Source organism: Chrysochloris asiatica, unplaced genomic scaffold (genome assembly GCF_000296735.1).
Source record: "Chrysochloris asiatica unplaced genomic scaffold, ChrAsi1.0 scaffold00008, whole genome shotgun sequence".
Classification (NCBI taxonomy): domain Eukaryota; kingdom Metazoa; phylum Chordata; class Mammalia; order Afrosoricida; family Chrysochloridae; genus Chrysochloris; species Chrysochloris asiatica.
The window spans coordinates 7787345-7814371 of NW_006408526.1; the positions used below are offsets into that span (position 1 = coordinate 7787345).

General features: G+C 41.2%; 1 pseudogene; it reads left to right on the forward strand.

Annotated features, from left to right (window-relative positions):
• Positions 1-10294: 10294 nt before the first annotated feature.
• Positions 10295-14568, forward strand: LOC102834492 (annotated as a pseudogene).
• The last annotated feature ends 12459 nt before the right edge of the window (positions 14569-27027 follow it).

Genomic DNA, 27027 nt, shown 5'->3' on the forward strand with positions numbered 1-27027 from the left:
TTTTATAGCAAGGAGGGGAGTGATTAACTTTTCAGTCTAGGAGCGGAGGTCCCTAGGACCATCAAGGGAGAAGAGCAGAGAGCGGGACCCTACCCAGAAAAGTAATGATGCCTGAAATGGAGCCAGAGATGATGACGTGGAGTGATGGAGCAGCTGGAGACTTTAGATCCAGAGAGGGAGAGTAACTGTGTGCTGAAGACTTGGGGGTACGGGGGAAGGATTGCATGGAGGGGATTGTAACCATGGCAATGATATACGACAGAATGAATGTAAAACTAATGTTCTCCCATGTCAACTATCACATAATTCACAATGAAACATTTAAGAAAAAAAAGAAAAAGAAAAAAAAAAAAAAACATATGAACTGCAAGGTCAGTGGTTCAAGCTCACCAGCTGCTCCTTGGAAACTCTACATAGGGTCACTGTGGGTTGGAATCGACTTGATGGCACTTAACAACAGCAACAACATCTTCTACAGCCAGAAGACAAACATAGAAAATTTTTCTTATTGTTAGGTATCTTCAAGTCAATTCAGACACAATAGAATAAAATACTGCCCATTCCTGCACCATGCTCACAATCAATGTTATGTTTGAGCCCATTGTTGCAACCACTGTGTTGGACAAAGTAGCTGTTTTCCAAATTTTTTGTCATAGACTAGTGAATGCTTCCAACACTGCATTTATTTGTTGAAACATCTTGATTGGTATCCAATCAATTCCTGGAGCCTTGTCTTTCAGCATGCCTTCAGTGAAGCTTGAACTTCTTCCTTCAATATCATTAGTTCTTGGTCAAATGCTACTCCCTGAAATAGTTAAATGTCAACAGATTCCTTTTGTTACAGCGACTCTTTGTATTCCTTCCTTCTTTTTTTGATGCTCCGTTTGTACACTACTTTGCCCAAAGAATCTTGCAGTACTGCAACTCAAGGCTTATATTTTTTTTCTTCAGTTCTCCCAGCTTGAGAAATGCCAAACATATTCTTCCTTTCTGGTTTTCTATTTCCAGGTGTTTGTACATTTCATTATTGTACTTTACTTTGTTCTAACCATCCTTTGAAATTGGTTCAGCTCTTTTACTCAATTTTTTCCTTTTGATTTAGCTATTCTATGCTTTAGAGCAAGTTTCAGAGACTCTTCTGAGATCCATTTTGGTCTTTTCCTTTTTTCTTGTCTTTTCAATGACCTTTTTCTTTCTTTGTATATTATGTCCTTGATGTTATCCCTCAACTCATTTGGTCTGCTGTCATTAGTGTTCAATCTGTCAAATCTATTCTTGAGATTCCCTCTAAATTCAGGTGGAATAGACTCAAGGTTAAATTTTTGCTCTTATGAATTTGTTTTAATTTTCTTCAGCTTCAACTTGACTTTGCATATATTGATGGTGTATTCCACATTTAATACCTGCCTTTGTTCTGATTGATGATACTGAGCTTCTCCATCCTCTCTTTCCATAGATGTGGTCGATTTGATTTCTGTATATTCCATCCTACAAGGTCCATATGTATAAACACCATTTATGTTGTTGAAAAAAATATATTTGTAATGAAGAAGTCATTGGTCTTGCAAATTTCTATCATGCAATCTCCAGCATTGTTTCTATCACCAAGGCCATATTTTCTGGTTACTAATCCTTCTTCTTTGTTATCAACTTTCAAATTCCAATCACCAGCAAGTATAAATCTTGATTGCATATTTAATCAATTTTAGACTGCCTAACTTGGTAAAAATCTTGAATTTCATCATCTTTGATTATTAGTGGTGGGTGTGTAAATTTAAATACTAGTCATATTAACTGATCTTCCTTGTAGGTTTATGAATATTAACCTGTCATGGACAGTCTTGTACTTCAGGATAGATTTTGAAATGTTCTTTTTGACAATGAATGTGATGCTGTTAATTGTCCAATTCAAAATGGTCAATACAGTCCATCTGAACTCACTAATGCCTTGGTGTCCTGGTGTACACTGTAGAATAAGCATTGGACTGCTGGACTGCTAAGCACAGGTTGGCAGTTCAAACCCACCAGTTGCTCCCTGGAAACTCTATCCAGGATCTCTATGAATGACTTGATGGCACTTAACAATGCTTACAATATTGATTTTTATGCATTCAATTTCAACTTTCAATTTTCCTAAATTTATACAAGAAGATTAGTCATCAGAATGAATTGGCAAAGAAAAAGGGCAGAGCTTTCAGAGAAAGCTGGGTCCTTAGCCCAACCACGTATCCTATGTCAAAAAAAGAGCTTGATAAGGAAGGAGTGAAATCCTGAGGCCTGACATAGGAATATCTGAATAGACATTAATCATAGGCATTACCTAGTATCTACGTAATGTTGTTGTTGTTGTTGTTTTTGTTATGTGCCATTGAGATAATATTTGACTCATAGCTACTCTATGCTATAGAGTAGAACTACCCTATAGAATTTTCTAGGCTGTAATCAGTGGGTTGGAGTCCTGGTGTAGTGCTATGGGAAAATGCACTGGACTGCAAGGTCGAATTGAACTGCAAGATTAGCAGTTCAAACTCACTCCTAGGAAACCCTATACAGGATCACTATGAGTCAGAACCGACTAGATAGCACTTAACAACAACAACCTGTGGATTAGACATTGGGCTACTAACCACATAGTGGGCAGTTCAATCCCACCAGCTACTCCTGGGGAGAAAGATGAGGCTGTTTCTAAGATTTACAGTCTTAGAAACCCTATATAGAGTCACTAATATCAGAAACCCTATATAGAGTCACTAATATCAGAATTGACTCAATGGCAATAGGTTTGCATTTTGGTTTTCTCTAATATCTTTATGGGAGCAAGTCACCAGGTCTTCCTCCCTCAGAACAGCAAGGTGAGTTGGAACTGCCAACTTTTTGTTTCACAGCTAAGATCTTAAATGTTGTGCCAGCAGGTCGTAAGGAAACATTAGTAGCATCAATGATATGGTTATTTAAGACTTAAGCTGAACAGGAAAGATAAAACATTAACTGCCTTCTCCTCCCAGGAGATAAGATAGGATGCTAATTTGGTTACTGAGTCAGACCAATCCTCTCCACCCAGGATACAAGCTAGAATGTTAATCGGGTTACTGAACAGGACCAATCTTCTGTTTTCTCTCCTGTCTTCAAACAGGTTTACAACCTAGCCCCTACTCAATTCTGACCCCATAAAAGCCTGTACTGACCTGCACTTGGGGCTTAAAAGCTAGAGAAGTTTAGCTTCCCTGAGCCAGCCTGCTTAAGAAACCTGAAACTTTGCTTCACCTCTCAGAATGGCCTCGGTTTCTTCAATGACAGATCTGGAGCTACTGTAACATTCTAGGACCTGCAGCTGCTGTGACACTCTCAGACCCAGAGCTGCTGAAGTACTCTAGGATTCAGAGCTGCTGTAACAAAGTGATAATTAATGGACAATAGTTTACCATGCTTGGGACGCGAGAAATATTTGAAAAGCATGGCTATTATTATTTTTTACTTAGACATAGACTTCTGGGTTTGTTTTAAATGAATCTCTTTTAGACATAACTTCTAATTTATAAGATAATACAGCATATGTGTACAACAGTCTTAATCTAAAAATTTTACAATATGGGATCTCTGTAGACCTTCATTATGAAGAAGAAATGAAAATATAGCAAGGCACACATGTATATTGCTATTTAAATTTTAATTTAAAAGATATACAATTTTAAATTCAGTTTCTGTTTTACTAGTCACATTTCAATTGTTCAATAGCCACATGCAGCTAGTGGCTACTGTAATGCACAGTGCAAAGAAAAGGGCATTTCCAAGAAGATGAAAAATTCCATCAGGCAGGCAGGACTCATCTAAATAGTGCAAACTTTGCAAGGTAAAAAAATGCTTTTCCTTGAGAGTGATTGATCACTACAGTAGCTAAAGGCACTTATGCCTACATCAGTGTGTGGTCCTTAATTGTATTGCCTTCTTATTCCTCACAGGCTAAAATTCAAATGAAACTATCCTTCTAGAACTTTGATCTTGTTGAATGTGACAAGAAGTGTTAGTCTACACTGTTAGCATCATTAATGAGAATATCACTTATAGGATCTCTATAGTCATTAAAAAACATTTACATTAACTGAGTCTGCTAATTTCCATTGGGATTTTTTCTAATTATAGTATTCAGTCCTTCAGCTATAATTTGAAGATGGTGACAATGCAGAGGCCAATTTAGTTTTTCATTTATTTTCTAATATCATATTAATCCTTTTCCCAGTTAATATTCCTGAAATTCTGAATCCTGCCAGCAACTTCGTATCTGTAAATTTCAGTACTTATGCCAACTTTGCTGTGAGTGATCTTATCTCAGATTTAATTTCATCTAGAAAAAAATCAACCTTTCCTATTCCCTATGCCTTTAGTCACAGTATCTTGAATAGCTGATACTCAATTATTGTTATTGGTTGGGGAACAAAGTCATTTACCAAAAGACAGGCTTTGTGGTTAGCAACATGATAAACTACAAAAGTGAAGCAAAATCTTACTTCTTTAATGTTTGACGATGCTAGGCCTCTTTGGAAGCCTGGTTTGTTTGTTTTTTTTCCTCCAATCCAATCTGGTTATAAGAGTTGTAGTATATTATTACAAATTAATAAATTAAACTAAACAACTATAAACTCCCTGTCATTGTATCAATTCCAACTCATAGGGACCTTATACAGGGTTTCCAAAAAGGTAAATCTTTAGGGATCAGATAGCCTCAGCTTTCTCCTACTGAATGGCTAACAGATTTGAACCACTGACTGACCTTGTGGCTAGCATCACAGTGCTTAACCCACAGCACCACCTGTGATTCTTGAAACAACTATGTTGTTGTTGTAAAGTGCCAATGAGTCGATTCATAGGGACACTGTATAAGGTTTTCAAAGAGCAGCTGGCAGGTTTGAACCGCCGGACTTGCAGATAGCTGCCCAGTGCTGATCCTACAGCACCACACCAGTAGTGCTAAACAACTATGCTGCTGTTATTGTTAAGTGCCGTTGAGTCAGTTCCAACCCATAGTGGCTTTGTATAGAGTTTCCAAGGAGTAGCTGATGGGTTTGAACCACCGACCTTGTGGTTCAAACTGACCTTGCAGGCCAGCGCATTATCCTGCAGTGCCACTCAAGGACTCCATTTAAACAATTTTACAGTGCTATTAATACGGCAATTCTATGCAGACTTCCTTTTCTAAAAAGCACTGTGGGTTCCTCTGTAGTCAATTGACTGCATTTTTCATTTCTGAGCAGTCATTTTGTACAAGATAGGGAAGGACACAGTGCAGAACAGACATGATCCTTGCCTTTGCCCAGATGACAGGTCACAGGCAAAGACTAGTCTATAACGTAAATATCACAAACATATGTGTTATACATTAAGATTGCTATTGTTGTTGTTAAGTACTGAGTTGGTTCCGACTCATAGCAACCCTATGTAGTGTTTCTGAGGAGCTGATGGTAGGTTGAAACTGTTGAACTTGTGGCTAGCAGTCCACTATTTATCCTATATTGCCACATCGGGACTCTACATATTAAGATAGAAAACCGAACTACAGAAAAGTTTGAAAAATTTATAGCACACAGGCACAAAAAATTTAGATGAAATAGAAGCCATGCTCATTCTCATCATGGGTATTTGGTCTGAAAGATGAGACTAGCCATAAAAAGTTGTAGATTCTCAAAAGCAAGCAAAAAAGGGAAGTGTGCAACCTCAAATAGAACTTAACTGAGAGACTTAACCTGTTGGATTTAAAAAAAAAAAAAAATGCTTACATGATATGACTACTGACTAGGCAGCCAGGTTAGGATTTGCTGTGGTAACAGATAATCCAATAATTTAGTGATTTACAACACATAGTTTTATCTCTGATCAGGGTAGCTGACTATCATGGAACATTTGTTACTTCATCTTCTCTCTAGGACCCAAGCTTGTGGAGCAACCTCTACCTGTAATATTGATGGAAATGGTGGGAGAAGGAAGAAAGTCAGGACAAACTGACAAACCAGGCTACCACACATGTCAATATATGTCACTCTACCACACATCATTGTCTACCACAAGTCATGTGCTCACTCCTGAGTTCAGTAAGACTGATATGTGGGAAAGTGCTGCAGGGAAGGGACCAACAGAGAGAAAATGAAATATTTGACTTACAGTACTATAAGCAACCCCAACTATCAAGTAGCCAATTCTTTCCCTAATGTGCAAATACATCCCTTGCCTCATTGTTCCCACTTTAAGATATTAATCCTAACTGATTGTCTCTGAAATATAAATATGCCAATTTGAGACTCTGAACCTGAATTTGGATGAGAGTAGTGTGCTTGAGGATCAGCCTCAGGTTTCAATGCTTACCTCACCATTTCATTCATAGTTTCTCCTGATCCAAGAATGTCTTTCTCTGGAAAGGAATAGCATCTCCAGAAAGCAGATTTGACATGGTTTATCCCATTTAATCCGTTTAAGAACTCTGTCCAGCAAGTATTATTGTTGTCATTTAACAGGTGATGAAACTGAGAGTCAGATAACCTAAGCCAATTGCTCAGAGCAGGGATAAGCCTACGCCCTGTCAGCTACTTGGCACTGCCTTCGACTTGCCCTTTACTCAGGTCCCTCTCAAAGCTTCTCTATGTGCTGTGGATTGAATTGTGTCTTCCAAAATATGAAGGGGCTTTAAAAAGTTCATGGGAAAAAATTACCTTTCAATTTCATTTTCTTACAAATTCTTTGGAGCCCCCTGGTACGTATGGAATGCTAAGCTCTTATACCTGTGAATGTAATCTTTTTTCAAAACTATGTATATTTGATCCATTAATTAGATCATATCCAAGTAGGGTGGATTACAAATCAAATTATTTCATTGCTGTTGTTCTTAGGTGCCATTGAGTCAGTTCTAATTCATACCAACCTATGTACAAAAGAACAAAACACTGCCCAGTCCAGCACCATGCTCATTATCATTCCTGTTTCAGTCCATTGTTGCAGACACTATGTCAATTCATTTCATTGAGTGCCTTCCTCTTGTCTACTGACCCCCTACTTTACCAAGCATGATGTCCTTTTCCAGGGACAGATCCTGCCTGATAACATGTCAAAGTATGTGAGAAGCTATCTCATCATCCTTGCGTTCTAGTTGTTGTTGGTGGTGGTAAGTACTGTGGAGTCAGTTCCAACTCTTGGTGACCCTGCGCAGGGTTTCCAAGGCTGTAAATCTTTATGGGAGTAGAATACCTCATCTTTCTCCCGCGGAACGGCTGGTAGTTTCGAACTGCTGACCTTGAGGTTGGCAGCCTGACTCGTAACCACTATGCTGCTACCAGAGCTCCTTTGCTTTTTAAGTAGCATTCATTTTTTTCCTTCCTCTAGTAGACCTTGGTAATTTCAATATTCTTGCCAACACTCTAGTTCAAAGTCATCAGTTCTTCTTGGGTCTTCCTTATTCATTGTTCATCTTTTGTATGTATGAGGTTATTGAAATTGCCATGTTGTTGTTGTTGTCAGGTGCCATCGAGTTGGAATCAACTCATAGCAACCCCATGCACAGCAGAACGAAACAATGTTCGATCCTGGGCCAACCTCACTACCGCTGCTACACTTGATGCCATCAATGAGGCCACCTGGCGGATCTGTCTCATTGGAGGTCTTCCTCTTTTTCTCTGACACTCCATCTTACCCAGCATGACATCCTTTTCCAGCGACTGTTCCCTCCAGACAATATGTCCAAAGTATGAGAGATGAAGCTTAGCCAAAATGGCCTCCAAGGAGCACTCTGGCTGCACTTCTTCCAAAACAGATCTATTGGTTCTTTTGGCAGTCCATGGCACTTTCAGTATTCTCCTCCAACACCACAACTCAAAGGCATCAATTCTTCTACGATCTTCCTTATTCACTGTCCAGCTTTCGCATCCATATGAGGTTATTGAAAATACCATAGCTTGGGTCAGGCGCACCTTAGTCCTCAAGCTGACACATCTCTGCTCCTCAACACTTTAAAAAGTTCCTGTGCAGCAGATCTGCCCAATGCAGTACATCATCCGATCTCTTGACTGCTTCTTCCACGAGTGTTGATAGTTGGTCCAAGAAGAATGAAGTCCTTGACAACTTCAATCTTTTCTCCATTGATAAGAATAGCAGAAAAAGCAGAGAGACACAGAAGAAGCCAAACACCATGTGAGAGTCATGTACAAACCAAAGTTCATGGAACACCTGAAACCACCTTCAAAAGGGGAATTGACATAACCAAAATCCTGATCTGGACTTTCAGCTGAGAAAATAGATTCCTGTTCCTCAAAGTCACTTGTGGTATTTCTAATCAATAGCAATAAGAAGTTAATACACCATGAAAAAATAATCTCCATTATTTTAATTTAATTTGAAGTTCTGGTGTGGCACTATGGGTTAATGCTCTAGACCACAAGGTCAGCAGTTCAAGCTCATCAACCACTTCATATTTTGGGAGACACAATTCACAGAGTCACTGTAAATCAGAACTGACTTGATGACACTTCACAACAACAACATTATTTTAGTTATTCAGTGTTTATTCTTTGGCAGTTCAAACCCAACAGCTGCTCCTCAGAAACCTTATACAGGGTCACTAGGAGTTGAAACCAACTCAAGGCACTTAACAACAATTCTGTTTAGGGAGTCCTAGTGTGGTACTATAGGATAGGCACTGTACCACAAAGTTGGTTTGAACCACAGAAACACTATACAGAGTCTCTATGAGCCAGAACCAACTTAACTGCACTTAACAACAACAACAATATCTGTTTAGTGCCTAAATTGTAAAGATTCTTCAATAACCAGCTTCAATATTGTATTCTCATAGGAACCTTCCAGGTTGCTTACTCATCTTCCATGCCGAATTAGGCCCTGTTTTGCAGAGTACTCAGAGCACCATTCCACCCCATTGTGCAATCAAATCCCTCACTGTTCTATCAGCTTCATTAAGGTCAAGAGCAGATTTTTACTTGTCTTTGTCCATTAAGGATCTAGCACAATGCCTTTCATTATTATTATTAATAGACACTTCATAAGCATTTTAAATAAATGAGTAAACTAAGCATGCAGATTCTAGCTTAGTCAACAACCCTAAATTAATGTATGGAACCAAGTAGGGCATAAACACAAAGCTAGACAGCTAGATAGTACCTGAATTGAAAGTGATTTTAGTACCTTAGTTTTCCTAGTTATCAAATATGGCAATAGGATCAAATGATCTTTAAAGCTCCATCAGTTCTAAAATTCTATGCTTTTAGGAGGGGGCTGCTCTTCTCACCCACCAAAAGCAATTCTAAAACGTGTGAATCATCAATTAATATCAAAGCAATCAGTCAAATCAACTTTTATAAAACATCTCTTTACTGTGTTACTTCCTATTATAATGTACGCACTCGCTAGGTCATACATATTTCTTTTATTCCCAGGTCTGACTACACTGATGTAATCTTACCTCACATTTTTCATGAAAAGCCAAACAGCAGAGTCATGCTAAATTAGCAACTCAACCATGCATAAAGTAGACAAGGCCAGGAGAAATATGGAAGCTAGAAAAAAGATAGCAAAACAGGGGAAAGATGAAAATTGAGACAAGATGTGTGTTAGCCAGGGAATCTCAAGTATATGTCTTATGGAATCGGAAAGAGTAAGTCCAATACACTAACCAACAAAACAAGTATCACTGAATACTTTTCACATGCTAGGTACTCTACTGAATACTGAGGATGCAAAGGAAACATAAAAAGGAAGAGGGAGGTGGAAAGCAAACAAATAATTAAAACACAATTTGTATTGTTGTTAGTTGTTATAGAGTTGATTATGATTCATAGTGAGCCAATGTGTACAACGTTGAACTGCTTCATATGGTTTTCAAGGTTGTGATCTGTTGGAAACACATTACCAGGTCTTTCTTCTGAGGTGACTCTGTGTGGGTTTGAACTGCCAATCTTTCAGTTAGTAGTCCTGCACTTAACCATTTACACCATCCAGGACTCCAAGTGATGTGCTTTCATAAAGATAGGAACAAATGCATGCCGGTACCATAGAGAAGATGCAATGAACTGAAGAAACCAGAAAAGTTTTCACAGAAATTGTAACATTTGAGCTTAATTTTCAGGAGTTGTTAGGTGTTTTTTAGACATCAAAGGAATTTTCTCAGAGAGAACCAGTACAAGAAATTATATAAAGAAAGAAAGGATTGTGTGGCTGAACTCACTCGGCCACCGCTGTGGTGTGAGGTGTGTGTTCCGGCACTATTTCCACCTGCTCTGTGACTCCTGCCTTGCTGTCCAGCGTTCAAGAGCCAGCCTTCGGGGCCACTGCCAGCCAAGGCCATGCCACGCATCTACATAGGATGCCTTGTCTACAACGTCCGGGAAAAGAACATCCAGCGCTTTTTCAGTGGCTATGGCCACCTCCTCGAAGTAGACCTCAAAAATGGGTATGGCTTCGTGGAGTTCGAGGACACCCACTACCCAGATGACGCCATTTATGAGCTGAACGGCAAGGACCACTGCGGGGAGCGTGTGGTCTTAGAGCACGCCCGGGACCCGCGCAGTGACCATGATGGCTCCAGCTACGAAAGCCGCAGTGGTGGAGGTAGATACAGCAGTTGAAGAACCTCTGGCAGAGACAAATATGGAACACCTGTTCATACAGAGTACAGGTTTATTGTAGAAAATCTCACTAGTCATTGCAGTTGGCAAGATTTAAAGGATTTCACGAGACAAGCAGGTTAAGTGATCTATGCGGATACTCACAAAGAACACACAAATGAGGCGTGATTGAGTTTGGCTCCTACTCTGACATGAAATGTGCTTTGGATAAACTGGATGATACAGAAATAAATGGCAGAAACATTGGACTAATTAAGGATAAACCACGAACTAGCCATCGGCGGTCTTACTCTGGAAGCAGATCCAGGTCACGGTCTAGGAGAAGGTCTCGAAGTAGGAATCTCAGGAGCAGCCGCAGTAGATCTCCAAGTGTCTCAAAAAGTCGTTCCCGATCTAGGTCGCGGAGCAGAAGTCAATCACGATCTCTATCAAAGAGCAGGAAATCCAGATCCAAGAGCAAATCTAAGCCTAAATCTGACCGTGGTTCCCAGTCCATCTCTCAAAGTCGATCTAAGGATACGTACGAGAAGTCTCGAAGCAGATCTCCTTCTCCTTCTCGATCTCGTTCTCCAAAGAAAATGTAAAAGGTGATATAAAGTCCAAGTCCAGATCAAGGAGCCAATCTCGTTCCAATTCACCCCTACCTGGTCCACCCTCAAAGGCTCATTCTGTGTCCCCTCCACCAAAAAGAGCTACATCGAGATCCCATTCTAGATCTCTCTCAAAATCAAGGGTAGGGTCCAGATTGAGTTTAGAGATTAATCAAGAACTCTTACCTTCTTTGCACAGTATTATGGAACACTTTCCTACTTGCTTAGGCAGTTAATTCATGTTTATACTTAGCCTCTTCTGCAAGAGGTATTACCTAAAAAAGAGGGGCACACAAAAATTTGATTTGTGGCCAAATTTGTTGAAAAAGATGTGAGGTTCTAAAGAAATGGTGGCATGAAGTCAAAGACCCTCTCTCTTTTTTGTAGAATTAAGATTATTTTGATTTTATAGGTTTGGAGCTAAAATAACTTTTATAAAGATAAGCTCAGTTTATATATATATATATATTTTTTAAGTATTTCAGCAGGATCTGCTGCAGAGGTTTTTTTGTGTTATTCGCTTGCTTATTTCTAAATTAACTGTTTCAAGCTTTGAATACTTAAGGCTTTAGAGGGGAGAATTCAATTTTCAATTGTGTTGGCTTTTTATAAAACTTGAATTTATGTAAGATTTAAATAAAAGTTTGCTACCAACATGATTATCTTATTGAATAGATCAATATTAGATTCCTTTAATATTAATATTGGCTATTTGTGGGAGGAAATGTAAATTCTACTAAAGTGTAAAGTAAGGCAAGCCTTTGACCAGCAATAAATTATTCAAATGGGAGGAATTAATTAATTAATTAATTAATTAATTAATTAATTAATTAATTAATTAAAGGCAGTAGTGTGTTGGTAGAATGGTAACAAAAAATTGACAACCTTGGGGATTGAGATGAAAAGACCACTAGGAAGGTAACACTGGAGAGAGAGCAGTGAAAGATTTCCTTGCTAAGTTATTTGTTAAGAATGGGAAATTAATAGCATTGAGTTTATTGCTGTTTGATGCCATCAAGTCAATTTCAGTAGAACTGTACAGTATTGTTTTCTATGCTGCAATCTTTATAGCCTTAATATTAAAGAACCCATAGAAGTGAAAGGAGGCGATTTGGCTGTAGGGCTTCAAAGAGGTTCATTTCCATCCCAAACTTGCTGAATCCGAATCTACATCAGATCAAGATCCCCAGCTGATTCTTATGAAGCCCTGGTTGACTGAAGTCCTCATTTTCTTTTTTTTTTCTTTTTTACTGACAACATTGATACATTAATATATTACACTGGTGGAGCAGCTGGGCTGTGGGGCTGGACCCCAGGGTGAAGCTGCTGAGCACCAGGCTGACGCTGCCATCTGCAATGCCAACTTCTCTCTCAGTGTTCTTTCTCCCCATTCTACATGAGGCTGGGAGCTCACCAAGTCATCACTGGCAGCTGCAACAAAAGCTGAAGGTCCTGCTGGGACAGGTGGGCAAGGTTTGCCATCAGGACATCCAGGACTTTACTCAGGCCACACTAGACACAATGAGGAACCTCTTCCCTGGGATGCTGCAGGGACCTGGCTGGAGGGAACAGCTCGAGGGGCTCCTGGCAGGTTCAAGGGGCCTCCCAGAGCAGCTCCCAGAGCAACTACTACAAGATGCCTTCTCTAGGCTCTGAGACATTCCGCTGTCAGTCACGGGGACCTTGTTAGAAATTATGATTCAAGCTGTGGTGGCTCTTAGTGCCGCCCAAGATCCACTGGTAGAGTCTGGCACAGCAAGCAACAGTGGCAGTGCCCCTCCCACCCCCCCCCCCCCCCCCCCCCCCGTGCCTTATCAGCACTGCATCAAGGCGAGCCCCCTTGGATCTGGGGAACTTGATGCCTTTTCTCCCCTGAGGAGGAGGAAGAGGAGGAGGATGACTGTCCTCCTCCATGGAAATGGCCTGAGCCATGTCGTTGTCTTCGCCTGGCCCTCTCCACTCTCAGAGCTGCTGAGGAAGCGGATACGGAGCCAGAGCTAGCGGCTCTGGGGGAAGATGCGTAGTCACAGGCTGGGCTGTCTGCACGCGGCGGCTCTCAGAGCCCGGCCGCAGGTCCGCTTCGCATGGATCTGCCACCGGCCTGGCAGCCCCTGGGCCATCCGACCCGGGCCAGGCTGCGGCCGCGCCGCCAGCACCACCATCGTCCGCCACCGGGTGGCGCCCAGGTACTCCTAACCCTGCCTCAAGAAGGGAATGAGCTCAGTGCCTGTGTGGAAGAGGACGCGGAGGAATTCTTCTCCAAAAGGCTGATCCATCAGCATCGCCTCTGGGCCCCTGAGGAGGACCTGGCCACTGAAGGAGGTACCACCCCTGTACACCCCAGCCCAGCCCCCGCACACTGAGAAAGAAGCTGGGAACCCTTTTTGCCTTCAAGAAGCCTCATTCAGCATGATGGCCATCGCCTGACCTAGAGACCAGCCCTGGGCAATTCCTCGTATCCGGAAAGCCACTTTTGAGGACCTGCTGTGGCCATCAGCCCTCCCAGGCCATGGTGAGGAGCCTGGTGGGGCCGATGGGGGGCACCAGCAGCCCTGACCCTGCTGGCAGGAGCCAGCCACGCTACACACGGGACAGCAAGGCCTACTCGATGATACTGTTGCCTGCTGAGGAGGAGGCAGCGTTGGGTGTCAGACCTGACAAGCGGCGGCCCTGGAACTGGGAGACACGGAGCTGGCCCTGTCCTTTGAACAGAGGGTACAAGTGATGCTGCAGAGAATTGGCGTGAGACGAGGCAGTGGGGGTGTTGAAGGCAAGATGAAGCAAAGCAAAGATGGAGAGATCAAGAAGGCTGGCTCAGATGGTGACGTAATGGACAGCTCCACGGAGACGTCTCCCATCTCAATCAAGTCTCGGACCCATTCTGTGTCTGCTGACCCTTCATGTAGACACGGCCCAGGGGGCCAGGGACCTGAACCCATCGCCTGAATGCAGAGCTGAAGGGTCGTGGTTGGGGCCAACAAGATGGCCCAGGCCCCCCTTCCCCATGTCCCAGCCCAAGCCCTCGAAGAGCCAGCCTCCCCACCCCCGGACAGCCTGGGCCTCCAAGAGGATCCTTACTTGGGACGCAGGAATGAAGATGGCCAGCTGAGGTCACGGCCTCTCTCAGTGGAGCAACAAGCAGTGTCTGTGCATGAGGACCAACTCCAGGGACCTGCTGAGTGGCCCCTACGTCTTCAGCGCTCCCCTGTCCTCAAGCACAGGCCAAAGCTTGAGGTGCCCCTGTAATCAAGCTTAGGACCTAGACCTCAGCCTCTGTCCCAACACCCGACAGATCCCTCCAACCTGAGCAGAACCTGTCCTCTCCAGCCACAGACCAAAGAGGCGGTGGTTCCAACCCCTGACCCTCTCCCCTCCTGTCGCATGACATTATTTTATTTAAAAACTCACACAATGCTGAAAAAAAAATTTTTTTCCATACAACAAAATGAGTTTATTAAGGACAAACGATTTTTTTCTTATGTCTCATCCCACATCTCTGACCTCCAGTGTCCAGTGGGATGTACGTGTCCCAGGGATCACTTACCAAATCCATCTTCTCTAAGAAAATGGTAATATGACTCAGTGACTCATATGCATCCCATGACTTGTCCAAATCTAACAAAGATAGCCATCCAGTCACGAAAGAGCTAGGGAAGAGTGACGTCATCTGGGCTTGTTCGAGTCACCAGCTCAAAGACAGTTCATAGTCTTCAGTCCATTCCAAAAATCCCTCCTTCAGGCCCACCTAGCTATCAGGGGAGCTGTGCAGACAGAGGAGCCCCACAGTGAAGGCGCCTCCCCTAGAGGAAGCTCTCCTTACAGACAAGTGCCACACAATTGAATGCTCCAGGGAAACACTAAGGATTCTTTCTCGGCCTCTGTCCATAGTCCATGATTGCTCATCGAGACGCGCGGAAGTTCAAAGAGGAAGTCCAGAGAGAAATTCTGTGGTAAGGCCCCAAGGTGGGTTGACTAACAAGAACGTCAAGGTTGGGGGTGGGTTAGAGCAACAGCGCCCCACAGACCGCAGGTGGACACGCAGGCAGTTGGGGGTGGCACAAGTCTTTGATAATCGCTGAGGGGCTGGAAGGCGGTACAGGTCCTGCACGTTCAGTAAAGGCATATCCAAGGGACAACCACGGAATAACAACACATTTTGTTGTTGTTGTTATTGTTAGGTGCCATCAAGTCAATACCAACTCATAGCAACATTATACACAGCAACACAAAACACTATCCAATCCTGAGCCAACCTCACTATTGTTGACACACTTGAGTCCATTGATACTGCAACTTAGCCAGTCTATCTCACTGGGAGTCTTCCTCTTTTTATCTGACCCTCCACCTTACCAAACATGATATCCTTCTCCAGTGACTGATCCCTCCTGACAATACGTCCAAAGTATGAGAGACGAAGTTCGGGCATCCTGGCCTCAAAGGTGCACTGTGGTTGCACTTCTTCCAACACAGATCTGTTGGTTCTTTTGTCAGCCTATGGCACTTTCAATATTCTCCTTCAACACCATAACTCAAAAGGATCAATTTTTGGTCTGTTCCACAGTCTGCCCCTGGCCTTGTTTTCACTGATGATATGGAGCTTTTCCATCGTCTCTTCCCACAGATGTAGTCAATTTGATTTCTATGTATTCCATATGGTGAGGTCCATGTGTATAGTCATCTCTTATGCTGTCTAAAGAAGGTATTTGAAATGAACAAATTATTGGTTTTGTAGAATTCTATCATGCGTTCTCCAGCATCATTTGTATCACCAAGGCCATATTTTCCAACTACTGATCCTTCCTCTTTGCTCCCAACCTTTGCATTCCAATCACCAGTAATGATCAATACATCTTGATTGCATGTTTGATCAATTTCAGATTGCAGAAGTTGGTAGAATTCTTCTATTTCTTCCTCACTGGCTTTTGTGGTTGCTGTGTAGATTTGTATAAAACATGGATATGATCCTATCACCGACAGTGTTGTACCTCATGACTGATCTGAATATGTTCTTTTTGACGATGATTGCAGCACCATTCCTCTTCAATTTGTCATTCGCTGCATAGTAAACCATGTGGTTGTCAGATTCAAAATGGCCAATACCAGTCCATTTTAGCTCACTAAGGCCTAAGATATCGATATGTATGCGTTCCATTTCGTTTTTGACAACTTCCAATTCTCCCAGATTCATACTTCGTACATTCCATATTCTGATTTTCAATGGATATTTACAGCTGTTTCTCTTCATTTTGCTTTGTGCCCCATCAGCAAATGAAGGTCCTGTGAGCTTTATTCCCACAGGCTTTACTGCATTCGTGCCATCATGGTCAACTCTACTTTGAGGAGGAAGCTCTTCCCCAGTAGCATTTTCAGTGCCTTCCAACCTGAGGGGCTCATTTTCTGGCACTATATCCTACAGTGATTCTCTGCTATTCATAAAGTTTTCAATGATTAAATATTTGGAAGTAGTTTGTCACTCCTTCTTCCTAGTCTATTTTCGTCTGGAAGCTCATCTGAAACCTGTCCACCATGGGTGACCCTGCTGGTATTTAAAATACCGTTGCCAAAGCTTTCAGAATCACAGCAACTCACAACAAATCACAGTACAACAAACTGACAGACAAGTGGTGGCCATTTGGTTTTAAGTGGAAACTGTCATTTTAAATTTTGAGGAGATCTGTGCGCATGCCTACAGGTTAGAATCCTCCAGGGGTGGGAGTGGGGTGTCCATTCGCTCAGGCACCCCCTCCAGTCACCAGAACAGAGGTGCAGAGACAGCGAGAGACCAATGAACAGATAAAAAAAAAAAAAAAGAATGTCCACACCTGTATCTCAATGGTTCTGTCAATCATTCGTGGCTGTTCTGATCCTTCCCCCACTTGTTCTCTCCCAAGATGGTGGTTTGGTGGTTCTGGGAGCAGTTGAGTGTCTTGAATTAGAAAGCAATAGATGTCTTGATTCTGCTACAAATTCTCCTAGCTGTAAGCCTTCCAAGCGTCTAAATATTCCTTTATTTGTGGTTCAGAGTTCTAGCACCATCCCCTGAACCTGCTTGGTCCGGTATTCTGTGATGCTGCTGATGGAGCTCCTCACTGCACGTCTACCCCATCCGCCCTATCAATACACCTTGATTGAATGTTTGATCCATTTCAGACTGAAGAAGTTGGTAGAATTCTTTAATTTCATCATCACTGGCTTTAGTTGTTGGTGTGTACATTTGAATAATAGTGGTACTAACTTGTCTTCCTTCTTGTTGTTAAGCGCTGTCAAGTCAGTTCCAACTCATAGAGACCCTCTATAAGATTTCCAAGAAGCTTCTGATGGGTTTGAATCACCAACCTTGTGGTTCACAATCCAGTATTTATCTTATAGAGTCACACCAGGAGTCCCATCTTCCTTGTAGGTATTATAGTATTATTTTATCACAGACAGATAAATCTTGAAATGTTCTTTTTGACAATGAATAGTATGCCATTCCTCTTTAATTTTTCATTCCTAGCATAGTAAAGCATACGATTGCCAGATTCAAAATAGCCAGCACCAGTCCATTTCTGCTCACTAATGCCTAGGATATCAATATTTATGCTTTCCATTTCATTTTTGATAACCTCCAATTTTCCTAAATTCATACTTGGCACATTTCATGTTCCAAATATTAATGGATGCTTGCAGCTATTTGAGTTTTGTCCCATAAGCAAATATAGGTCCTGAAAGTTTTTCTCCACTCACGTCATCATGGTCAACTCTACTTTGAGAAGGCATTCTTCCCAAGTGATATTCTGAGTGACTTCCAACCTGAGAGGCTCCTCTTCTGGCATTATATCTGACAATATTCTGCTACTATTTGTAAGGTTTTCAGTGGCTAAGTATTCAGCAGTAGTCTGACTCTCCTTCTTCCTAGTCTTTCTTACTCTGGAAGTTCAGTTGACACCTGTCCAATATAGGTGACACTGCAGGTATTTAAAGTACTTTTGGTATAGCTTCCAGCATTACATCAATCTGCAAACCACCACAGTATGATAAACTGACAGACCCAGGCAAATGAAGCCTTTGCCTTAGGCCTCCCTCTGGACCTTATTCACCTTTCTCTTCCTAATCTGGCAACAAATCTGTGTGGCCAAGTTTTCTTGCACAGTTGCAATCTATCCCTCTCCCTTGCTACTCCATGTCCTCTCTCTGTTCTAAACTATACTCCAAATTCCAGAATTCATTGTTCAAATGCCTTCAAATCTAATTCCAGGACCTGCAAACATTCTTTCCCAACTCTATTCTCCCAAGTCCTGAGTATGCTACTGGTAAGTACACCTTTGTTGTTGTTGTTCTTAAGTGCAGTCAAGTCAGTTCTGACCCATAGCAACCCTGTATAGGGTTTCTGAGGAGCAGCTGATGAGCTTGCACTGCCAACCTTGAAGTTCAAATGGCTATGCAGTATGGTGCCTTAACTCCCAGTGCCATACCAAGACTCCAAGTGCACCTTTAGATCAGGGGAAAGTCTAGCACCACTGTTGGCTTTTAGATGAAACTTGAACATCCAAGTGTGGAATAGAGCCAGGGGATAAACAGAAGTAGAAAGAGAGTGTGGGCAAATCGCAGGATAGGTAGCTGCTTCCATTTACACCTGTACCCATACAATTATTAAGGGCAGGAAGGAATGGAAGTCTCAGACTTTAACAATTTCACCTAATGTTACTTGTAAATATTACTTTGTTCTTGTATGTAAATTATCAGTAGCATTTGCGCTAAAATTAAAGCCTGTTATTTTTACTAGCTCCCATTCCTAGTGGTTCTGTAGGGTAAGTATTAGACTACTAATAGCAAGGTTGGTGGTTCAAACCCACCAATTGCTCCTCGGGAGAAATATGAGGCTGTCTACTCCCATAAAGATTTACAGCCTCAGAAATCCTATGTAGAGTCACTATGTGTCAGAATTGACTCAGAAGCAGTGGGTCTGCTGAATTAGATTAATTGCCTCTACTGCACTTTTAAGCACTGGACTGCTAACCGCAATGTCAGTGGTTCAAATCCACCAGCCGTTCCTTGTAAACCTTATACAGTGTCATTATTAGTCAGAACTGACTTGATGGCACTTAACAACAACAACACTTTCAAGAAAGTGGTCCTTCAGTTTTTCATTATTTAGAAACTCAGCAGGAAATCTCAGTTTGCAAAGGCAGTGCACTCAAATGATGCTTCACCATAACAATGCAAATGAGATTAGTATTGAATAAGAATTTTCCTAACTCTTTGTCTTGACTCACAGATATATTTTCATCTTGGCTTTGCTATGGGACTTAAATCTTTGACCTTGGCTTTGCTGTTCTGAACTGATACCTTGCTGCAGCTGCCTTCAGTCTCTGCCTTAACTTTAAATACTCAACTTTGGAGTGCTCTTTATACACCTTCTTATTTTCTCTTCATCCATCCCCTAAAACCACAACACATTTAATCAGTTTTATAATTTCTCTGTCCTCATTTGATGACTGGTGGGGGTCTCGCCCTCCTAGGTCTCCTGACATAGGACAAACCCAACACTGGAAATAGCAACCACCCAGTAATAATATTGCATTAAGCCTATCTGCTGCACAAGACCATTTTAAAGTGTTGAAGAGCAAAAATGTCAGCTTGAGGACTAAGGTGCACCTGACCCAAGCCATGGTATTTTCAATAACCTCATATGCATGCGAAAGCTGGACAGTGAGTAAGAAAGACAGTAGAAGAATTGATGCATTTGAGTTATGGTGTTGGAGGAGAATATTGAAAGTGCCATGGGAATCAACAGATCAGTGTTGGAAGAAGTGTAGCCAGAGTGCTCCTTGGAGGCCAGGATGGCCAAACTTCATCTCTCATACTTTAGACAAATTGTCAGGAGGGACCAGTTTCTGGAGAAGGATATTATGTTTGGTAAGGTGGAGGGTCAGAGAAAAAGAGGAAGACCCCCAGTGAGATGGATTCGCAAAGTGGCAGCATCAATGGGCTCAAGTGTGGCAACAATTATGAGGTTGGCCCAGGATTGGGCAGTGTTTCATTCTGCTGTGCACACGGTCACTGTGAGTTGGTACAGACTCGATTGTTGGTACAGACTGTTGTTAGGTATAGCACCTAACAACAGCAACAATAATAGGAGAAACTAAGTTCTTGAAAAATATGATCTCTTCAACAACTTTTCCCTTATGGATTCCACTCCTCCTCCTCAGTTTCAGAACCACAAAGAAGGGTCTTAATTTTCTCCTAAATTTTAAAGTATGAAAGAACACATTTGGAGGAAGAGAGCAGGGTTCCCCTTAACAAGGCAGGAACTGTGCAGCTTCTAGTAAGTTTGGAGCAAAGAAGTAGCTGCAGACTCACTGGGAAGCTACAGATGGGCTCTTGGAGAGCTTGATTTGCTTTAACATCCTCCTGTGTAGCTGTCTCTGCTGGCTTCAAAAAGACAGTTGTTGGAATGTAGTTTATAATTCAACTAAAAGCATTCACTGAAGCATATGTTTCTTGGTTGTTAATAGTTATTTCAGAAAAGAAAAAAAAAAGGTGTGTGTATTCATTCTTAAAATACTTTACATTCAATTGTGATTGTAATTTTTGACTGCACAATCCATTCGATGGAAAAACAAGACAGATAGCAAAGATGTCTGTGATTTTTATAGCTTCCTGTTTATTCACCAGGCTCTTAATTTCTTTTTGCCTACACAGTTACTGCAGGGAATTAAGGCTTTTGCTCAATCTGGCATGCAGGAATAACTTCTTCAAATAGGTTTTGCTTTTGTGATACTGAAAATGCATCACTGTGTAACTTTTTAATCAAAACTTATTTCCAAAGTCATTTTAAGATACAAATTAAACCAGTCTAGATAATGGGCCAATTTTAGCATTAGATTGTCTTTCAGAGAACCAGTGAAATGAAATGGAAGGCTAACTCTTAGCCCTTAAAACATCATTGGTTAAATGAAGCAGGATTAGACAATGAGGAGGTAAGCACAGAATTTCACAGTAGGGTAGGTAGGGAATTCTGTCCTTAGAGCTTCCAAGCCAATTTTTAAAAAATCAATTTGCTAGTAAATTCCATGTCAGAGACTTGGGAAACCTACTGATACTCATTAAAACTGCTTTCTATGGAGGAGAGGGTGCAGGTTTGGTTTAGTTCTTTAAATAAAGAACATGAGCCTTTTAAAGGAAAGAAAAAAAAATGATTTTCAGATTTCTAAACCAGCTTTATTGAGACCTGCTGAGTTGATTTTTATTTGCTGATGAGGTGTCAGGCTTTAAAATCTCCTCAGTGGTCAAGGTGAATGCTTACATTTATCTACATTCTAGGCACATGCGTTAGCTTCCCATTTTCTGTATTAAAGAGGAAAAATATCTTTCTAGGCTTAAAGCGCACTGTGACAACAGCTTTGGCTTTGCCACAAAGCTGAGCTGCTGAGCAGAATATTAAGTGTTAAGGGCTAAACCCACCCTAAGGTGGTGACTCTTAGTTCATATTGAATTCAATTAGATCAGCTTCATTTTTATCATTAAATTATTTTGATGGGAGTCCTACCGAAGCTAAGGGAAGAGTCAACCTTCAATATAATTCACAGAGAAAAATGCCCTTGTTTAGTAAGTCAAGGAGTAAATGGTGTTCCAAGGAACCTCTAGCGTAACAACTCATCTATCGCCCCTCCTTTCCCCCACCACCACATCTTGGGCAAATGAATTTCATTATTCCTAAATCATGCTTGACAAATTGATATCAAATCACTCCTAGACCATGTCACATGACAGTTTGCTGTTGCAAGGGTATTAAGTAAGCTTCCATAAACCAGATGAAGAAATAGCCATTCCATGGCCATTGTTGTAATAGATGACTGACCTCCAAGAAGTTGAAGCATATTAATAGCTGTACCAGATGAGTTATTTAGAAATCACTGGAATTTTCCAATATGCTGAATACACCACTGTACCCAGGAATTTAGGCCCTACATGAATTTATTGTGTATATGCTAAGTATAGAACATGACTTTCTCAGCAACTCAAGTTTTAAAGACAAAGTGTATCTAGCCCCTGCTGGCTTCCCAAATCAGGAAAAACATTATAACCTTTAAATTTTATAACACATCAAATGCAAAAGTACCCTCACATCTTTTGAATCAGATGAAGCATCTGAAATAAATGAATACATAAAGATGATATATATAAATATACAGAATCCTAGTATTGCACTGTTGGATAAGCCCTAGTCTGCTAACTACAAGGTCAGTGGTTCAAACCCACCAGTTATTCCCAGAATCCCTAGACAAGGTCACTATGATTTGGAATCAACTCCATGGTACTTAGCAACAAAAATACATCTCTGCAGAGCATAGATGTTTGAACATACAGTCAGTCCCTTTTTACAATATTCCCAACATTTACTGTCTCCCAGATTTTAGTAAGAGTTCTTGAATATAATATATCTTGTAATCCTCTCATCTCTCTGTAGAATAAACTGCATAAAGTAAATTGTATTACTTTACTTATGAAGAGGTTAAATGATTTACTCAAAGTCACATGGCTAGAAAGTGATAAAACGAGATCAACCCTTCATCTTCTGTCTTCAGGTCTAATGTTCTTTCCCCTGTATATTATGAATTAAGTTAGGATATTCGACTTAATTAAAATTAGCCTCTTATAGGTCACCAATTTTCCAAGGATTTAAATACATATATTTAGTACGAAAACCTGCGATCATTGAAAATGAATCTGCCATGTGCAGCTTAATGCTACATTTGGAGCAAAGTTTGTCCTATTGCAGTCCTGTTGATGTAGACAGTGCAGAATACTTAACCTAAATTTGTACAGACCCATGACATTTCTGAGTAATTTGAGTGACTAAATCTTAATTTTAAACACAATCTAAGTTTCTTACATTTATTTATCAGTGACAGCAAAATACAGCATGTACAAGGAATGTCCAATTGTTAGAATGTTTGCTTTATTCAAATGTTGGACAAATAGGAATGAGTGCCTTGAAGCTAAGGACTATGTCTTATTTTTCTTTTTTCCTAGCACAGTGCCTAGCATATTAAAGATGATAAATAATTACCTGTTGAAGAGATAAACAAATGAATAGATACACATTTAATCAGTAGCATAATATCCTAGTTGGAATATGAGAATCCACAATGGACAAACATTTATATGAAAAGAAAACTCTATTTCCCTAGTGCTTGACCACAATTAAAACTTACAGTTTCTACGATAGCAAACATTTATATAGTATATGTTTGCCAGGTACTGTTGGTTTTTTTTTTTTAATGTTTTATTGTGAATTATGTGATAGTTTACATGGGAGAACATTGGTTTTACATTCATTCTATCGTATATCATATCATTGCTATGGTTACAATCCCCTCCATGCAATCCTTCCCACGTACCACCCAGGTCTTCAGCACACAGTCACTCTCCCTCTCTGGATCTAAAGTCTCCAGCTGCTCCATCGCTCCACGTCATCATCTCTGGCTCCATTTCAGGCATCACTGCTTCTCTGGGTAGGATCCTGCTTTCTGCTCTTCTCCCTTGATGGTCCTAGGGACCTCCGCTCCTAGACTGAAAAGTTAATCACTCCCCTCCTTGCAAAAAACGTCTACCTTTACATTTCCAACCTTCACAATCAGTCCTGATAACAATTATTCACTATTGTAACTCAAGAGACCCATCTGCATTTCATTGCATCAGCCCTGCCTAGTCAGATTGAATACTACTCACTGGAGATTCTACCTTCCTCCAGGCCCTCTGGATCTAGGTTCCCTCTTGAAAGCTTACAAGCCAGTCACTTCTTGCCTTTGTAGCCTGTTTGCCAGCTACTGTTTTAAGTCCTTCAAATACATATATTCAACACCATGTTATGAAGTGCATTTTAAATCATGTATTATAATATCTCTCACCTCTTCTCCTAGACATTGGGACTCTTAAAACATCTATTCATCCTGGAACACTAGTCCCTATTACAGTGCTTAACAGAGTGGTAGTGGTGGTGGTTGTGTGCTATGGAGTTGTTTCCAACTCAGAGACCCTGGATAGGTTTTCTGAGGCTGCAAATCTTTAAGGGAGCAGAAAGTATCATCTTTCTCCTGCAGAATGACTTGTTTTGAACTGTTGACCTTAAGGTTAGCAGCCTGACTTGTAATTACTCCACTACCAGAGCTCTTTTAACAGACAATAGTTGGGTAATAAAGAAATTCACGATCAAATGGTTTTTCTCTGTGGGATTGTAAGACTGCATCACAGCTAATAAATGTGTTCTACATTATACCTACACTAAGCCTTTTCTTTGAACTGTAGCTACCCCTATAACAGAAGTATGTATGTGTGCAATTCTGTAGTTCATCTAAAGACTTAGTCATTCAGAACTGTTGTCAGGTACCATAGAGTCAGTACCGACTCATAGTGATCCTATGCACAACAGAATGAATCACTGCCCGGTCCTGTGCCAACTTTATAATTGCTACTACATTTGAGCCCATTAGAGCTGCCACTGTGCCTATCTATCATATACTATGACAATTTCTTTAAATGTGTACTTTAGATTCTGGCAGGGGTGGGGGACCCTTTTTCTGCTAAAATTTATAACATTCATAAGTCATAAAAAATTATCACCTTAAAAATTCTCCTGTTATAATTGGTCAAATATTTAATTCACTCACCCCTAATCAGCTGCTCCTCAGAAACCCTCTACAGGGTTGCTATATGTGGGATTCCACAGCACTTGACAACAAGAACAGTGTCCTGGTTGGAACTGCCATTGCCTTTATAGGACCAGATCAAATGATTTTGAGAGCCTTATATGGCCCATGGGCCAGACATTCCCCACACCTGCTCTAGAGGATCAAAAGCATATCTTCCTATAACACATGCAGGTTATATTTTCATGGAGCAAGTCTAGGGTTAATAGTGTTAAGCCAAGAAAGTAGGAACCAAGCTGAAATCTGTTGGCATGTAAGAGATTCAGAAAGCTGGGAGATAAAGACTGGTCTTGGGCAAGTGGCCAGAGCTTGATTATTGGAAAGGCGGGTGTACATATGCCAATGTTTGAGTTGACAAATATTGAGAGACTAAATTCCAGCAGAGTTTGAAGTCAACACTAACTGAAAGAATACAACACAGTGATGGGATCATGAGATTACGTTTGAGTAGACTTGGATAATTTCCTTAGGCAGGGAGATCTGTGCCAGCTGTCTGTGGTAGAAGGAGGCCAAATGAATGTAGAAACATAGCAATTAAAAGGTTTCTATGGAGTCCTGATGTGACACTGGAGGATAAGCACTGGACTGCTATCCACAAGGTTGGCAGTTCAAATCCATCAGCCACTCCTACATAGATACAGGGTCGCTATGAGTTGGAACCAACTCGACAGCACTTAACAACAAAAACATGGATATAAAAAGGAGCCCTGGTGGTGCAGATGTCAAGTGCTTGGCTACTAACCAGAAGATTGGCATTTGAAACCTACTTAGCATCTCCATAAGAGAAAAACCTGGTGAGCTGCTTCTGTGTATTTCATAACCAAGGAACTCCAGTGTGGTTGTTCTATTCATATCACATGGGGCTTCTGTGAGTCAAATCAGTTAAACAGCACCCAATATCTAAGGATCCCTATGGTGACCACTTGACTACTCATCAAAAGGTCAGTAGTTTGTTGACAGGAATGGGCAACTTAGACATTTGCTACCCAAAATTGGGGGGGGGGGCGGGGAGGGAGGGCTACAAAGGCAAGATGTGAATGGCTTACAAGCTTTCAAGAGGGAGCATATTTCCAGAGGGTATGGGGTAAAGTAGAATCTCCACTGAGTGGTTTCCAACCTGTCTGGGTGGAGCTGGTGAAAGATGTGGATAGGACTATTGTGTTTCAATAGTGAATAATTGCTATCAGGACTGACTGTGAGAGTTGCAAATGTAAAGGTAGATGTTTTGTAACAAAAGGAGGGGAGTGGCTGATCTTGCAGTCCAGGAGTGGAGGACATGGGAGAAGAGTGTCATGTGGGACCCTATCCAGACAAGCAGCGATGCCAGAGATTGAGGCAGAGACAATGCTGTGGAGAAATGGAGCTGCTGGGGACTCTGGACTCAGGGAGGGAGAGGGGCTGTGTGTTGACAGCCAGAGAGCAGGCTGGTGGGCCCTCTGGTTGTTTGAATGGTTGTATATTCCTAAGTGCTATGGTGTACGTCCAAAAGAATGAAACAAACAAACAAAAAAACAACAGAGGGAATGGAAGCAAAAGCTGTTGAATGATGATGCATGGAGGGGATTGTAATCATTGCAATGAAACAAAATACGATAGGATGAGTAAAGATGATGTTCTCCCATGTAAACTATCACTCAGTTCACAATAAAAACTAAATTAAAAAAAAAAGGTCAGTAGCTTGAACCCACCAGAGGTTTCACAAGAGAACAACCTGGTGACCTGCTCCAGTAAAGATTAATGCTTAGAAAGCCCTGTGGGGCACTTCTACTGTCACACTGGGTCACTATGAGTTGAAATCAATGTAATAGCACCAAACAGCAGCAACAAAAGCATGTAGATGCTGTACAACACGTAGCTGTAGTCAATGGTGGTTTTCATGTGGCTTTGATGCTGGACTATGTCACTAGTATTTCAGATACCAGCAGGGTCACTTATGGTGAACAGGTTTCAGCTTTCTTGCAATCTACTTCCAAAAAGTATTCAATGAAAATCTTATGAATCACAACAGAATAGTTTCTGATAAAATGCTGGTAGATGAGGCCCAAGGAAGGCTCTACACAAGAGTTTCAATAATGGATTCAGAGATACCAGTGATCATGAAGATGTTTCAGGACAGGGCAATGATAT